Here is a 17,759-nt window from a genome sequence, read left to right as displayed (position 1 = left end):
GTCAAAATCCATAGCATGTACAACATCAAAAACGAAGTCTAATGTAAACTGTGCACTTTGTGTGGTGGTGATGTATCATGTAAGGTCACTGATGGTAATAAAAGGACCAATATATGGATCACTGGGGAGGCTGTGTGCTTGTGCGGGATGGGGACATAGATAGAAACTCTCTGTGCTTTCTGATCAGTTTTGCAGTGAACCTAAAACTGCTCTAAAAACAATAAAGTCTATTAAAATCACGTAAATAAATAGAATACCTCAACCATAAAACTATCACATATACCCGACTTTAGTATCACACGTAAGTTGTGATGGTCCCAGTGTAGCGGGAACTCTTGGTGCCCTGCTCCGTGCCCACTCTGCCATTGGCTAAGGGAAGCTGTCCCCTGCCAGGAGAGGCCTTGGAAGTCACAGTCCTCATGGCCAATAACCGGCTGATGTGAGAAGAAACAGCTCAGCCCTCTTGTCTCTGGGTAGAGAAACCCCCGCGGTACAGTTGTTCTCCGAGTTCTTCATGGGATCAGCCTTTACCTGCTTCTTCCTGAACCCACATCTTTCCAGATCCTCTTCCTCCCCCCTTGTCCCCTTCCGACACCCTCCTCCAGGTTTGTCCCTGGAGCTTGCCCCCTACAGCTTGTTAGCACAAGAATCATCTCTCAGGCTTTGCTTCTATGAAACTGATCTATGACAATTCCTAGAGACTGTCCCGTCTTCCTAGGATATTCTGAAGGAAGGTCATCTTAAAAGGCTCATGTAATTCATTGTCCACGGCGTTGCTCGCCACAAATAAGAGGCCTTTACATATTTTTTCCGCATTCATGGTAAGTGCCCGAGATACACAGCATTGCACTGGAAATTGACTTTACAAAAGCATGTCTTCTCTTCCCAGGTATGGGTTGTTATGTTAAAAGAATGACTTTGGGGGTAAAAGTAAAAGAAGAGAGACAAGAGGTGGTGACATAAAATGTGGTCAAAAATGAATCTGGAAAATTGTGTGTTTCCTTGGAGTGGGCCACAGATTTTGCAATAAGCCTTGTAATTATACACACACACACACTCACTCACTCACTCACTCACTCACACATACCTGCTGATTTATACAATTCAGTGTCTTCTACTTAGGAACCAACTGTATTAAGGCCAGTCAGAATTTCTGCCTTGGTCCTTCTGAAAAGCATATGCCACCAGGTAATGAAATACAACCTTGACAATAACCTTGGGGGAGAAAGGACCCAGCTCAGCTTGATTCTTAACCCCTGCTCTCTGGGCTTACTTCCCTTACAAACTTCGGACTTCATATTTAATATCTCTGAGCCTTTATTTTTTTAATCTGTAAAATGGGAATAGTAATAGTGCCTACTTCATAGACGTTATTAATTAATTAATCCTTTATTGAGAACTAGGAGATAGAATAATACTCTGCTAACACGTCTTGAGTGGGTATTAAGAAAACATGAAAGCTTTAATGCTAAAGGGAAAAAGACCTTTAAAAATTGGGCTTCTGAGGTCGATGACTCTTTTTTTTTTTAAGATTTTACTTAATTTGAGAGAGAGAGAGAATGAGAGACAGAGAACACACGAAGGGGGGTGGGGGGGCAGAGGGAGAAGGAGAAGCAGGCTCCCTGCTGGGACTTCGGGATCACAGGATCATGGAGTCACGCTTTACTGACTAAGCCACCCGGGCACCCTAGTCCTTGACTTTAGACCTGTTTCTGATTACCCTAGAACCTCTTCCTCCTCTATCATCACCTGATGTTTACTGAGTCCTCACCAGGCCTCTGTAGAAGGCTCATGTGTTTCTTGCGAGATCTGCTTTATGGTGAAAGTGCATGTTGACAGCACAACCTCCTTTTTCTCCTCTTCCAAGGGTGAGACTGTGCAGGCCTGCCTGGGTGTTCTCGAACAGAGCTTAGAATACAAACCCTACCTAGTTCTGTTTTCTCTCTTAGTAGGGTTAAACAATCACACAGTTATCCTCGGATGAGTAGGAAATATTGTGTTTCTCTATTTCCTTCCATACTGTGTTGTTCAACTTCCTTTCCAGATGGTGTTGATGGATCTTGTAGGGTAAAGGGCAGGGAAAGGGAGACAGCTTAAGGTTGCCAATTAGAAGCATCTCAGAGACAACTGCCCCCCCCGCCCTCCCCCGCCCCAAGAACCACATAATAAATTAACAGTGCACACCCGCACTATTGCCTGGCTCTGCCAATTGTTAGCTATGTCACCTTGAACGTGTTAGTTAATCTCTCCAGGCTCAGTTTCTTCATCTATATTATGGGCTAATAATAGTATTCATTATATAGGGCCACTCCGCATGGCGTTGTTAAAAGGTTTAAAAGGATACGTGTGATGCCCTTAGACCATGGCTGGTTATCTGTTAAGAAAATACAAATCACCCAACCAAATAAACATAAAGTACAACATCACAAGAGAAATAAATATCGAATACAGCGTCGAAAGTTAAGAGAAAGAGAACGAACGAGGTAAGAGGATAGAGAGTGATGGATGGAACTCTGGAGGGGGAGTTGAGGGTGGGGAGAGGGCTGTCTATTCTATTTAAGATTCAGGGAAGCCTTTCTGAGAGAATGACACATGGGTAGAGATTGACTTAAATGAGGAAATACTTCAATCAATTCACACAAATCAGTTTCAAGTGGATTAAAGACCCCAAACGAAGTGCCATTATAGACCTACCAGATTGGTAAAAAAAAAAGTTGGACAGCACTAAGTGTCGACAGGGTTGTGAAGCAAATGAGACTTGGCATCTCTGGCTGGTGGGAATGTAAAACGGGAAACCCACCTAGAAACTGGTTTGGGGGGGGCACAGGGGTGGCTCAGTCGGTTGAGTTCCCGCGTTGGGCTCAGGTCATGATCTTGGGGTTCTGGCATGGAGTCCCATATCGGGTTCCTTGCTCAGCGGGAAGCCTGCATCTCCCTCTCTCTCTGCTCTGCCCCACTGCTCCTGCTCTCTCTCTCTTAAATAAGTAAATAAAATCTTAAAAGAAAAAACCCCAAAACAGTAGAAGGATGAATTGTGATGATACCATACAGCACAAATGATGCCATGGAAATGAATGAACTACTTCTATTAACATTCACATGGAAGATTGTGATATATGTAGTGTTTACTAAAAGAAGCAAAGCATATAAGTAAAGTAAGTCAGACAAAGAAACACAAGTACCATATGATTTCACTTATGTGTGGAATCTTAAAAAAAAAAAAATGAATAAGGAAACACAAATAACAGCAAAACAATCTGATGGTTCCTGGAGGGGAGGAGAGTTGTAGGAAGGGCAAGATAGATAGATAAAGGGAATTAAGAGGTATGAACTTTGGGGTGCCTGGGTGCCTCAGTCGTTAAGCATCTGCCTTCAACTCAGGTCATGATCCCAGGGTCCTGGGATCGGGCCCTGCATTTGGGCTCCTTGCTTGGTGGGAAGCCAGCTTCTTCCTCTCCCACTCCCCCTGCTTGTGTTCCCTCTCTCACTGTGTCTCTCTCTGTCAGATAAATAAAATAAAAATCTTTTAAAAAATGTACAAACTTCTATTATAAAAAAATAAGCCACAGAGATGAAAAGTACAGGATGGGGAATATAATTAATACTACTGTAATAATGTGACTGTATTTACTGTGGGAACAATGAGTAATGCCCAAAATTATTGAATCAAGACTCTGTACACCTGAAAACTAATATGAAATTATATGTTAATTATACTTCAATAAAAAAGTTAAGAGCATTATGCAATGCACAGAATTGTTGACTCAGTGTGCTATATACTTGAAACTAATATAACATTGTATTTCAACTGTACTCCAATAATAAACGTTTTTAAGTAAAGAAACAAGGCATAAAAGAACAGTAGGATCCCGATCATGTAAATTCCAAACTAGGTGCAATCAAACTATATTCTTTAAAGATACAGATTTAGATGCTAACCGTATAAAGAAATGCAAAGATATAGTGGTCTAAAAAAAAAAAGAAAGAAAGAAATAGTGGTCATAAGGACAAGGTGGGTCTCTGTGGGGGTGAAAAAGGAATTGTGGCCATTGGGGGGCATTTGGGTGGAGGTGGGGGTGGGGGGGTAGAGTGATTGAAGTGCTGATGACGTTTAATTTCTTGACCTGGGTAGTGCAGGGGTGATTTTGTTTTATAATCATTCATTCAGCTATACATATGTGTTTTTATGTACTTTTCTGTGTCTGGGTTATATTTCACAATGCAAATAAGAAAATAAATAAGTCTTGGGAACTCAGTGAGAAGAACCTTTCTGGCAGAGGGAAAAGCCAATGGAAGAGTCTGTGGTAGGCACGAGACTGGCGTGTTTGGTGTCGCCATGAAGCCAGCGTGGCTGGCAGGAGGGGGTAAGGGGGGCAGGTGGTGAAAGATAGGGTTGCAGAGTAAGGTGTGGTTATGACACAAAGGGGATCTAAAAGTGTAAGACTTCAAAGTGTCACTGGTCTGACTCATGTGTAGAGGACAGATTGCAGCATGGTTGGAAGACTAACCTAGAAATACGATGGGGATGAATAAAGATGAAAATGAGCAATTACTGAGCAGCTACCATGATATACCTTGATTTTATCAGTAATGGATCTCAACCACCAGCCAGAGAAACTGGGCTCCTATGATTAGAGTAGGCTCAACTGCCCAGATGACCTCTCTTTTGCCATACAATGTTACAGGATTTCCTTCTTCAGTGCCCAGAGCTCTTGGTCACACCACTTCGAAGAATGAAGAAGTAGACAAGACTAAGAGTGGTGGGCAGCAAAGTTTTCTGAGTCCTAGTAAAGTGATAGTACCAAGCTCCCAAAGAGGGAGGAGATCCCAGAGCGTTGCCCCTGGATTTCCTGAATTTAGAAGTTTTTTAATGGGCTCGGTGGGGTGGCAGTGCTGTTTTTATCTGAGAAACCCTCTGTGAGCCTGTCATCCAATCAGGTTTTTGTCATCCATCACGCGGGAAGGGTGGAGGGCTCCTTTCAAGGTGGTGTAAAATCCTTATAAGGGTGGTTGTTCTCTTAGGGCGGGACCCTTGTCCCTGCCTGCCTCTCTTCCAACTAACCTTCAACAATAACATAATCGTAGGAGTGATATGTGATCTGTTAAAAGAGCAGACACTCAACTGAGTAAATTTTAAGATTGAATTGGCTTTATTCAATGATTCATGAATTAGGCAGCATCCTGCTAGCAAGTAGAAAGGGGATTCGAAGAGCTGTATAAAATGGAAGACTGGTGCTTAAGTGACTAAGCACCTGGTGGCTTAGTCACTTAAGCATCTGCCCTCAGCTCAGGGTCCTGGGATAAGTCCCACGTTGGGCTCCCTGCTCAGCATAGAGTCTGCTGCTCCCTCTTCTTCTGCCTCCCCTTTTCCCTCCCCTTCCCTGTCCTCTTGCTCTTGTGGGTGTGCGCACACACACACACTCTTACTCTCTCTCTCTCTCTCTCTCTCTCAAATAAATAAATAAATAAATAAAATCTTTTAAAAAATGGAAGACTTATAGGCAGAAATGGGTGGGACAAGGAAGTTGTTAGCAAAACAGAAGAAAGGACGGTTTCAGGCCAGATCACTTTTCCTGGAGGGTGGGAGTGTTGCTGGGAGGAAGCTAAAGCTCGGGGTCTATCATGCAGATGACCTTGTTAGTGTTAATCAGGAAATTCCAGACTGGTTAAGAATTCTACTCCTGGGAGAGGCTGAAGCTGCAGTCCGCTTGCTAGGAAGTCTAGGTTTGCTATGTGGGGCTTAGCATAAGTGACTCCATTTGGGGCCTGCTGTTTCTGTTTTAATACATCCTATTCAGAGGTTTCACCCAACTTGCAGAAGGAGTTCATACAGGAGTGAGGGTTCTTGTGGGGCCAGTCTGAGAATACTGCCTACCACAGGGTGAAATAAATGCTTATTGATTGCTTGGAACTCCTTCCAAAACAACCAGGAAGAGATGGTGCCCCTCCCCTCCCCCCACCCTGTGTTTAGGATCACAGCAATCTGCACGTACGTTTATTGTGACATTTAATTCGACTGATATTTATCTACTGAGTCCCTGCTGTGCGGCAGCTACTGCTTTGGGCACTGGGGGCATAGAAATAAATAAGAGATCTAGGTTCCTGCTCTTAAATTTTAGTGGAGAGCTAGGAAATGAACTAAGAAAGGTATAAAGAGAATCAGTAAACAAGATGAAAGGCTTTAGAGCGATGGGGTTTTGTGTGCAATTTTAGGTCAGCGGGGGCAGGATGTCATCTCTCAGGAGCAGGAACCAGCTATGTGACTGGAAGGGGAAGGGCATGCCAGGAAGAGGGACTGGCACAGGCAAAGACAAGAAGGCCAGGAGGGCTGGAGCAGAGTGAGTCCTGTGACAGGAAATGAGGTCATGGGAATAAGCAGGAGTCAGCTGATGTTAGCCAGGTGGGATTTTATTTGAGGAAGGATGGGGTGATTCTTAAGCTGATGAAAAGTTTTGGGAGTGGACTCGTTGTGCAATAATGTGAACATGATTGATGCCACTGAACTGTACATGTAAAAATGGTTTAAGTGGAAAATTTTATGTGGTGTGTATTTTACTAGGTCAGGGAGCGAGAACTCCAGTGCCCTCAAAGGTCCTTCTAGCTGGACCGAGAATCAAATTGACATGAGACAGGTTAGCAGGAGAAAAATCAAAATCAAGAGCGTATCTACAGGGAATCCACACAGACATGGACATTCCAAAGACAGGTAAAATCAGGTGTGTGTGTGATCCTGAACTAAGGAGAAGCAGTACGGGTCTGGGACTTCGGAAGAAAGGAATGTACTTCACAGGGTGAGAAGACGAGGAGCCGACGTTTGGTAAGTAGATGTTTGCCCTACCATACAGTTGGGCCACAGATGGAACCAATCTCTGTTAATAACTCTTATTCAGGGAAAGACCCTTAATTTAGATTCTTCCCTGTGGTTAAGGGAGGGACAAAACTTTCTCTTGAACCCCTGGTGCTTTCGGCTCAAGACAATCCACACGCCAAACTCGCACATTCTGGGGGGCCTGTCCTGGACCCCTTCATTTTCAAAGCTGGTCTTCATGTGTGTTTGATTCTAAATTGACTTCCGGCTGAATGTTCCCCTCTTTACCTTCCTTCCCCACAAATACAACCTACTCCAAACCCTCAAGACACTCACCTATAGCTTGCAATAGTCTGTCTGTCTCAAACTGAAATTCCTCTGCTCTTTCCAAATAAATGCCTCCTTTTTTGAGCTTGCCTCCATTTACCCCCCTACCCCCCCTTTTTTTTTAGATCGACAATATTACATAGTTCGGTTGAAGTATCCACATATAAAAGTTGAGTCTGTTCATGGTGGGGACAGTCGACTGTAGGGATCCTCAGGGCTCAGGCTAGTGTCTAGCACTTATGCACTCGAGAAATAGTGGACACCTGACTAGACTCTGTTCTGAGTTTGTTCATCATGTGTATCAGTTCATTTGAAATTTACAACAACCTATGAAACACAGATAAGTGAAGAGATTGTCCAGGATCCCACAGCCAGGAAGTGGCAGAGATGGAATAAAAATCCGAGATGTCTGGATCCAGAGTCCATGCCTTTGACCATCATTATCAAACAGAATGAATGAATGAATGAATGTTGAGCCCTCTCTCTCCCTGAAGCAGTGATTCTCATCAAGGGGCTGGGGGGGGGGCTGGTATCTGTGCAGATTTTGCCGCTCTTTCCCCCAAGAGGCTTTTGGCTATGCCTGGGGACATTTTCAGTTGTCACAACTTGAGGGAAGGGTGCTCCTGGCATCAGATGGGTAGCCACCAGGATGCTGATCTGCTAGACATCCCACAAGGCACGGGACAGCCCCCCAACCTTACACATTACAAAGAACAACCCGGCCCCAAATGTCAGTCATGGTGAGGTGCAGAAACCTGCTCTACACTTAACCAATTTCTTTCCTACTCTCTCCAATGTTGACAGCTTTCTAATCTTAACCTCTCACTTACTCTCCCACTATTAGACACAAAAAGACGGACTCTGAAATGGCTTCTCAGTGCGCTTATCTCTGGTGGCTGGGTTATCAGCCACCATCTTGTGGTCTCACAGATTTTTATCTGGCTTGATATCTGGGGACATTTGAGGGGGCTGTCCTCATGCCTATATGTTTACAGGAGCCTGTCACCCTCCTGCCTCCCTCGGTTCTTCCAGTGCCTACCCTTTGGCTCCTGGCACCTCCCACTGGTGCTACCCTTCGCACACCATGCTGCCGTTGCGTTCCATGCATAGGTCTCAGAGCACAGGCCATGCCTAAGGTCAGAGATTACTATCCCCCTTTTCTCATCATGTTCTTGACCCAGCAGGTAACTACTATTCATGGGGCACTTCCTTGGTACTAAGTACTGTGTTTCATTCAATTTACGGTGAGAAGTCAGTGGTGTTCTTTCATTTTACAGCTGAAGAAATCCAGGCACTGAGAAGCTAAGTAACTTGCTCAGATCCCACAGCTTGTGCCCGCTGGAGCTGGAATTGGAATCCAGGTGGGTTGATGGCAGAGCCCACATGTGCACCCACTTTTCCCTCCAGGACCCTCTTATCTCAGCCTCCTCCTTGTGCCTGGCCTAGGCTAGTCACCTAGCGGTCTCTTCTGAGGCTCTCCTGACCATTACCATGGGAACCCCTGCCAACCTCCAGCCACCCAATGGTCCTCAATTTTCGGCTCCCTTCTCTTGTCCCATACTCTCAGCTGTCAGCTCATGGTGCCACAGAGGGAGACTGAGGAGGTTGTCCCTGGACCTTGTTTGCCTAAACAAGTCTGGCACTACTCCTGTTCCATTTCATCTGCGAAAGTCTAACCGGCCAAAGGCCACCATTTATTCTGGGTGAATTGAGTGGTTAAGGACAGTCTGTTCCTCCTTCAAAGGGAGAGAAGAGAATCCCATTTCTCTTGGGGCACCTGCGTGGCTCTGTCCGATAAGTGTCTGACTCTTGATTTCAACTCAGGTCAAGATTTCAGGGTTGTGAGATGGAACCCCACTTAGGGCTCTGCACTGAGCGTGGATTCTGTTTAAGATTCTCTCTCTCCCTCTGCCCCTCCAACACTGACCCCTCTGCAGGCATGTTCTCTCTCTTTTAAAAAAAAAAAAATCTAATTTCTCTCAATAATGAGCTGCACTTGGCCCATAAGGGACATCCACTAAATGTGTTCTTGAATAAACGGTTGAATGAACTCCTAACACTCCCCACTGAGGAAGACTGTGAATGCGTGAAGTCATGAGGATTGGCTTTGGACTTATATAGACGTGGGTCTGAAGAAAGACGATAGTCACTTTCCAGCTAAGACTGTGGAAAAGTAATTAACTCAGGGTTGGCAACCTTTTTCTATAAATGGTCAGAGAGTAAATATTTTCGATTTTATGGACCATACAGTCTCTTGTATAATGACTCAACTCTGCCTTGTTGGTAAAAATAGCCAGAGATAATACCGAAACCCGTGGGCCTGGCTGTGTTCTCAGACTTTATTTACAAAAATAAGGAGCAGGCTCAGGGCAGTATGCTTTAGCATGACTTCCTTTTAAAAAGAAGATTATAAAAGAAGATCACATGAGATCTTCCGCGAATGCAGCCCTAGATCTTACACTTGGTGTGCTTGCATAGTCTTTTGCACTTAATTCTCTTAACATCAATTCCACTCAACTCCGTTTACTGTGCTCAACCACACGGCATAGGTACGTATGGGGTTTCCTTGTGAGATAATAATACCAAACATTTGATAAATGGCATTGCACAGGGATGAAGATGACAGGATTCTGGAACTAGACAGACTGCCTGGGTGTGGGTTCTGTCCCCGCCACTTGGGAGCTAATGCGGTCTTCAGAAGATTAATTTGTCCTCCTAAGTGTAAAACCGGTTCCACAATAATAGTGCCGGCCCCTTATAGGGTTGTCTCGAGGATTAGATGGACCTGCACATTCGATTCACGGGGGGATCTTCAAAGATTCCAAAACCCAGAGCGCGTGCAGACCAAGGAACTCACGATGATGCCTGGGGCAGCACAGGGGCATCGGTATTTTTGAAGTTTCCCTGCAGATGATTCCAAAGTGCGACAAGTTTGGGAACCAGTGGGTCAAAGTGCCCCCGTGCACCGGTTTTGATCTTTCGGTGGACACTCTGGAATTACTGCGTCTCCAGGCAAGCCCCCCTCAGCCCCATCGCATTGCTCAAGCTGGAGAGCCCCGGGAGAACCCTGGCTGCAAGTTTCGCGGACTGTTGGCCCAGAAGCTCCTGCTCCTGCATGCTGGGACTTGTAGGCCCTCTGGCTCGCCGGCCCCGCCTTGCCGCGCCTCCCATTGGCTTTCGCAGGTGCCCGTTCCGAAGTTCCACCAATCAATGCAGCGCCCTAGGCCATTAAAGCCGGGAGCCGGGTGTCACTTGCAATCACTGCAGGCGGGCTTCGCGAGGTGGCTCGTCTGAGGCTGCGCGTGTGGGGCTGCGCGTCGCGAGGAGTTCCCACGATTCTGCCCCCCACCGCCGCCGACGCGGGCTTCCGCCACAGGTAACCGCGAGCCCCAGCCGGGGTTCCGGGCCGGACCCCGCGTCCCGGGCCGGGGCTGCCTCTCTGCCGCGGCTCTGGGCCTCACGGGCGGGATTTTCAGCTCCCGCGGCCCTGAGTAATCCGCTTTGCACTCTGCGAAAGAGAATTTCGGGAAATGATGAATCCCAAAGGGAAATGCTGCGACCTCTCCGCCCGTCCTCCCGAGAGGTGGTCGTGGGCTGCTGGGGGCTCTCTTCTGTTGCGCGAGCTCCGGCGGGAAGCCCAGGCGCTGAGCGAAGGGGGAAGGGGGCACACGGTGAGAGGGTCTTGGCTAAGGTCCCATCGCCAGGGTGTGCTGGGCAGGGTCTGGCGCTTAGGTCCGACCTTCACAATCCAGGAGCAGGGCTCTAGGTTCTTGTAATGTAGAGAACTGCAACCATTTCCACCCAGTTCTCTGTAGCCAAGGGTAAAAGCAGGTAACGACAACGACAGAAATACCCAAACGTGTAAAAACATTCCTTCTGAGAAGTTGGGGATGCCCCAGTTCTCAGAGGTTTGAGCTGGTGGGACTCAGGGTGATTTCACTTCAAGCGTGAAAGTGAAAGTTTGGTTAGGTCCCCTATCCCTGAACTATTAGAGGTGAGGTTGTATATTCGTGGGTAATTCCATGCCAAGAATGGTAGAATCTGGAGCCTGGAAGAAGGAACTTTGCATCATGGTCTTCGTTTTAGAGATGAAAAGAAATGCCCATTGTTTGAGACTTGCTCTACGGTCCTTGAGAATGGAGGAGCTCAGCTTTTTTTGCTGTAGGGTTCCATCCCTTATCAAATGTTCATTGAGCCTTACTCACTCACTGAGCAGGGGTTATTTCTAAAGGGGAGAGGCAGTGTATAGAGAATCATTTCAGTATTTCAGGTTTGCACAGGGGCAGCATCTAACCCTGTTGGAAGCATCTCATCCTGATTTGTGGGAAGAGGTAGAACTTGGCAGAAAAGCACGGGAATGGATTTTGAGGGATGGGAGGAGCTAGAGTGATGGAGAAGAATGTTTCACCTGGAAAACAGCATGGTGAAGGCATGGAAAGAGCCATACTTTTGGACCAGAGCCATGGAGCCTGGTTGGAATTAGGGATTTCGTGTGGGTGGTGCATTTCATGAGCTCTGTTTCATAAGAATAGAGTCGTACATCTTGCAAGCCCTTCTGTGCTGCTCTAAGAGACTTAGATTTTGTCCTGAAAGCTTAGGAAGCTGAATTTGTTTTCTTAAACAGATTTTTGTTTCTTTGACAGAACATGTGCGAGCAAACATGAGCAGGGATGGGGTGTGCAGAGGGAGAAGCAGGGTCCCCGACTGAGCAGAGGGCCCGACTCAGGGCTCGACCCTGAGATCATGACCTGCGCTGAAGGCGTGGATGCTTACCCAACTGAGCCCCTGGGAAACTGAATTTAGTAGATGTGTATCTTAGGTAGTTCTGTAGTGTGGAAAAGCATTGAAGAGAGGTCCCAGTGGGGAGTGCCTGCAGTAATATTCAGGAGAATTGCTGAGGCTTCTAAAGGATTTTAAAGACGTTGCAGTGGGAAAGGAGAAGAGAAAAAATGTTAACTGTTAGGGAGGTGAAATATACCATGCCCAGCATTGTTCAGTAAAAGTATATTGAAGTGAATACTGTCGCTTGAGTAAGGTCCCCTATCCCTTAACTCAGACTCCCTGATCCGCGGGGAGCCTGCTTCTCCCTCTCCCTTTGCCTGCCGCTCCCCCTGCTTGTGCTCTCTCCCCCTCTCTGCCAAATAAAATCTTTTTTTTTTTTTAAAGATTTTATTTATTTATCAGAGAGAGAGAGCGAGCACAGGCAGACAGAGGCAGAGGGAGAAGCAGGCTCCCTGCCGAGCAAGGAGCCCGATGTGGGACTCGATCCCAAGATGCTGGGATCATGACCTGAGCTGAAGGCAGCTACTTAACCAACTGAGCCACCCAGGCGTCCCCAAATAAAATCTTTTAAAAGAGTGTGCGTATCTTAAGACCAAGTAGTTCTACTTCTAGGAAGTAGCTTAGAGAAACGGATACTCATTTGCAAGGAGAGGAGTATTAGGATATTTATAATGATAAATTTTTGAAGCCACCTAAATGTCCTTTAGAAGGGAATGTTTATAAAGTAGACATACTTTTTTTTTTTTTTTAAAGATTTTATTTACTTAGTTGACAGAAAGACACAGCAAGAGAGGGAACACAGGCAGGGGGAGTGGGAGAGGGTGGAGCAGGCTTCCCAATGGACAGGGAGTCCGATGTAAGGCTTGATCCCAGGCCCCTGGGACCATGACCTGAGCCAAAGGCAGATGCCCAATGACTGAGCCACCTAGGTGCTCCAAAGTAGACATACATGTTTTAAAAGTATAATAAAGTAAATAAAAAGAAATGCTGACTTACGCAGCTCTTTCTGCCCATGGGTCCTGTCCCCATGCTTTAATAAAGTCACCTTTTTGCACACACACACACACACACAAAAAGGAAAGAAAGAAAAAGAAATGTTAACTTATGATGGTGTTTGTCTTCTGGTGTGGGGAGAATGGAATGGGACACGAGAAGAAATTTCATCTAATATTTTATTTGTTTTATAGGGAGAGAGTTATCAGATTTCAAAATATTAATAGTTCATGGACTCAATAATAGGTAACAGGTGTTTTACATTGTACTTCGTCCATTTCTGTAATTTAATGTTTACCTTTCAATTTCTTGAATATAACATAACGAAATTTAGCTTAAGAATTCACATCACGCTAGAAAAATAATTCATTCCTTGTGGGAAAATACTACAGACTACACACTACAAATTACTACCAAGTTTCAAAAACAGTGCTTTCAGTAAAAGGGATTCAAGTGTCAGCTGTGAAAATAAAAATGTGGAAAAACTGTTTACCATTGGGCAAATTTTACTTTGCTAGATTCAAAAATTCTTCTAACTTAGGAGACTTTTAAAGTGTTTATCAATGTGTCTATTTGGAACTATGACTTAGTTGCTCTTACTTTTTGTAATATTAAAAGATACAACTTTTTTTTTTTTTAAGATTTTTTCTTTATTTATCTGACAGAGATCACAAGTAGGCAGAGAGGCAGGCAGAGAGAGAGGAGGAAGCAGGCCCCCTGCAGAGCAGAGAGCCCGATGCGGGGCTCGATCCCAGGACCCTGGGATCATGACCTGAGCCGAAGGCAGAGGCTTAACCCACTGAGCCACCCAGGCGCCCCAAAAGATACAACTTTTTAAAAAGATTTATTTATATGAGAGAGAGTGGGGGGAGGGGCAGAGGGAGAGAATCTTCAAGAAGATTCCCTGCTGAGTGTGGAATCCGACCCCGGCTCAATCTCATGACCCATAAGATCATGCCCTGAGTTGAAACCAAGAGTCAATGCTTAACTGACCGAGCCACCCAGGTGTCCCAAAAGATAATTTTTAAGAGATAAAGTCATCATTTGATGCAGGTATAAAAGTGAACAAGTACTAAAGATTATGTTTAACTTATTATGAGGAAATGTAGTGTGATGGTTGCCGCCAGATCAAAGGAGACTCCAGGGTCAGAAATAATGAAACGATGGGCAAAAATGACAGGCAAAACTGGCTTCTTTCTACAACCGGAAATCAACCCAGCCTCCACTTGATAGAATTCATTTGTGTGTCTTTAGATAAGAATTGTTTGTCTTGTTGTTACCCAGTTTGCAGAGATATAAAGGAAAAAATTGCATGTAGTCAGAATTAGGTAACTTTAAAGGACATGCACCCGAATCAGAAATTTTCCGTGTAGGAAAAATATTGATGAACCTTAATAATATAGTTTTCATTTGAGATAAGAGCTAGTTGGAAGTTGGATTTTTTGTTTTGTTTTTCCTTTTTAAATTTTTAAAAAATATTTTTAAAATTTGCTTTTGTGAGAAAGAGAGAGCATGCATGGTGGGAGATTGTGGAGATGGAGAATTAGACTCCCTGCTGAGCAGAGACCCTGATTCGGGACTTGATCCCTGAGTTGAAGGCAGAGGCTTAACAGACTGAGCCATCCAGGTGCCCTGGATTTTGTTTCAATCTCACTCTTAAAACAGGAAGTTAAAAAGGTTTGAGAACTGAATCTTTTTTTTTTAATTTTATTTATTTATTTGACAGACAGAGATTACAAGTAGGCAGAGAGGCAGTCAGAGAGAGGAGGAAGCAGGCTCCCTCCTGAGCAGAGAGCCCGATGTGGGGCTCGATCCCAGGACCCTGGGATCATGACCCGAGCCGAAGGCAGAGGCTTTAACCCACTGAGCCACCCAAGCGCCCCTAAATCTGAATCTTAATTTTTAGTTCTACCATCTCATTGCACAGATAATTAAGGCCCAGAGAGGAAAGGGTCTCCCTGAAGACATGTTTTATTCCAGTAATTATGTTAGGGACAGATACTTCAGTGTAGATCTGAGCTCAGATCCAACTACAGCAAGGATAGTTGGGATTTATGGGTAGGCTGAAAGGGTTAGCGCTTGGAAAATTGCAAGGGAACTTGATTAGATAACAAAAGTGGGCCATTCTCACAGGATTCTGGGTAAACTGAGCTTAGCAGTCAAGACCTTCTTGAGATGGGGGCTCAGAGGAGTGTGACTCAGTTCGGTCAAGGAGGGGTCCTTATCGTCTTTCCTTGTCTCTCTTGCGTGTGGCCAGTCAGGGTCTACTTACGTTGATCTTCTTGTAAGCCCTCGGAGAGTAAAGAGCGGAATCAAAAGACCTTCAGGTTTGGAAAGCTCTTGTCAGATGTCATTGCCTAGCTACTGCTTTGCTTGTCTTTTCTTTCCTGTTTCTAACCCAGAGCTAGTAGCAAATCAGGACTGGCAGTGAGAGGTCACCTCTGATGGTAGTTAAGATGTGGGCTTTGGTGTCAGACCTTGGTTTGAACTTGACTTTGATAATCCTGTAATTGGGGCCTCATTACTTGTCTTGCTGGTGACAGTTTATCTAGAATGGGCATTCTGTCCCGAACCTCTTCAAATGAATTGAACCTCCCTTGCAAGCTTACTTCTTTAAGTCAAGCAGAGTCCTTTAATGGAATTACTGACTTTGTGTCTCCTTGTGAGAGGGATGCCAGACCAAGTGGGAACAGCAGAGGACTTGTCCTTGGAGACTGGTAAAATTCATTTGTAGAGGCTTGGCCATTGATCTTGACTTTGTGTGGTTCAGGTTTTCCTTTGAAGGGCTCTTCTAATAGGAGAGTTCTTTATACAGATTGCCCACAAGTACCTTAAAATAGTAGGGTGGTGAAGAACACGGTTGGGGGTGGGTGGTGACCTGCTGAGGAGGGGCTCGGCCCTGAGTGGGATGTGTTGTGCACCCACTTGTGGTGACCCAGTCTTGCAGACCTTCGCATAAACAGCTCTTCTTGTGACAAGTGAGGGGGTGGAGTAGAAAAAGCAGTCTCAGGAGCAGATCTGTGTGTCAGGCCCTGTGGTGCTGCTTACCAGCACATTTCTCTCTCTGCCCAGCCTCTCTGCTCAGCTCCACTAACAGAGCGATGAGGCTGGCCCATAGGCTTTTGCGAGGATTGTGTGAAGTGTACATTTTTGCATGGCTTATTGCAGAAGCCCACAAGTATCCCACTCTGCCGTCCCGTGTAGCATGTCCGCACATGTGCTCTGGGGGACACCTTTTCTTCCCTGGTTAGGGTCACACCTGTCTTGTCAGTTTCTCCCCATAGATGATAGCTGGCTCCGCATACATCCTTTACAGATCCCTGGGAGATCTTCCTGCTCTCGGCGCATTGAGACCCATCTTGCTCTTCTTAAAGGCTCCCCAGTGTCCCATCATAAGGCTGTACCGTAACTGACTTAGCTAGACAGCCCTCTGTCGATGACCATGTATGTGGCTTCCAGCATTTAGCTGCTGGGAAACAGGGGACTTCCTCACCTCCTTCAAGTCTTGAAAAACAGTGCCTCCTGCTCCTACTGGACTCCTCTTCCTGCCTTGTATTTTTCCCTAACACTCATCCCCTCTGACAATGTGTGGATTTAAATCATATGTGGATTTAAATCGCATGAAGGGTTCTGTCATTGAGTCCCTGTTCGGCACCGGTCGGTCGCCTAGTGGTTGCTCAGGCTGTGTTTATTTGTCGGCTATTGAAATGAATGGGTGGGGAGACTACAAAATAGCCAACCCGAAGAGCTAGCTCAGCAGGGGTCCCTTACTTTGTCTTCGTGAACTTTTCTCTTTGATAGAGCAAGAATCACAGTCGTGTTAGGTGGCAGAATTATTTGTGATTTTGTTTTGAGGCTTTGACTTTACCAAGAATATTGCTGATCAGGAAATGACTGGGCGAGGCTGCTTGCTTTGAGACGTGTTCTTGCTGAGGGTAACGGAAAGATTATATTCCTTTCATGTCTCCTCTTCACCCCAGGCCCCAATATGTTTCCCAGAATGGTATTAACATACGTGCTTTAAACATTTCATTTATTTATTTAAAAGATATTATTTATTTTTTTGGCAGAGAGAGAGAGAGAGAACACAAGTAGGCAAAGTGGCTGGCAGAGGGAGAGAGAGAAGCAGGCTTTCAGCTGAGCAAGGAGCCCGATGCGGCACTTGATCCCAGGACTCTGGGACCATGACCTGAGCCGAAGGCAGCCACTTAACTGACTGAGCCACCCAGGCGTCCCTAAAATTTCATTTATTTTGAGTAGGCTCCCCATCCAGTGTGGCGCCCAGCACGGGGCTGAAACTCATGACCCTGAGTTCAAGACCTGAACTGAGATCAAGAGTTGGAAACTTAACTGACTGAGCCACCCAGATGCCCCTCAGCCTATGTGTTTTTTAAGTGACATTTTCCAATGAGTGTCATACTGTGAGGCTTTTTGCTTGCCATTCTGTTCAAGGAAACGTACTCTGTTTTTATAAGAAACAAAAAAAGTGATAGACGGGAACCATTGCCCAACGTTAACTGTGAAAGTATCATTTGTGTATTAATAAGGCACTTTTCGTCCCTGAGAGGTAGAGTGCTAGCATATTAGGAGAAGAATGACAGATGAATTTGAATTTGTAAAAATAACCCTGCGTTGCTTTTTCAGCGCGTGCTGGGGTGTTTGCCAGTGTAGGCAGTTAGGCTGGCGGTGCTGCTGTGTGGTTCATAGGCAGGCCGTCCTTTTCATTCTGGTATTTTATGTATTTTTGTCCCTAAGTATGAAGAGAAGAAGTCACATGGCAGGGCCTCTCAGGAATGAGCCTCTTTGTGATTAAGTCACATGAACCAAACTCAGAAACTGGTATGCAAAC

General features: G+C 45.5%; 1 protein-coding gene across 2 annotated transcripts in view; it reads left to right on the top strand.

The window, feature by feature from the left end:
• LGMN (legumain) overlaps nucleotides 1–17,759 on the top strand; it is a 52,725-nt gene that overhangs the window by 6,889 nt on the left and 28,077 nt on the right. The window contains exon 1 of one of the 2 annotated variants that reach the window (XM_044232179.1): nucleotides 10,389–10,511. The exons of the other annotated variant lie outside the window; for it this stretch is intronic. The gene's annotated coding sequence lies outside the window, so the exon portion shown is untranslated. Of the gene's footprint in view, nucleotides 1–10,388; nucleotides 10,512–17,759 lie in introns of those variants that run through there. 2 annotated transcript variants of the gene reach the window in all.

Source organism: Neovison vison, chromosome 13 (genome assembly GCF_020171115.1).
Source record: "Neovison vison isolate M4711 chromosome 13, ASM_NN_V1, whole genome shotgun sequence".
Taxonomy (NCBI): domain Eukaryota; kingdom Metazoa; phylum Chordata; class Mammalia; order Carnivora; family Mustelidae; genus Neogale; species Neogale vison.
This window is presented reverse-complemented; position numbering and strand designations above follow the sequence as displayed.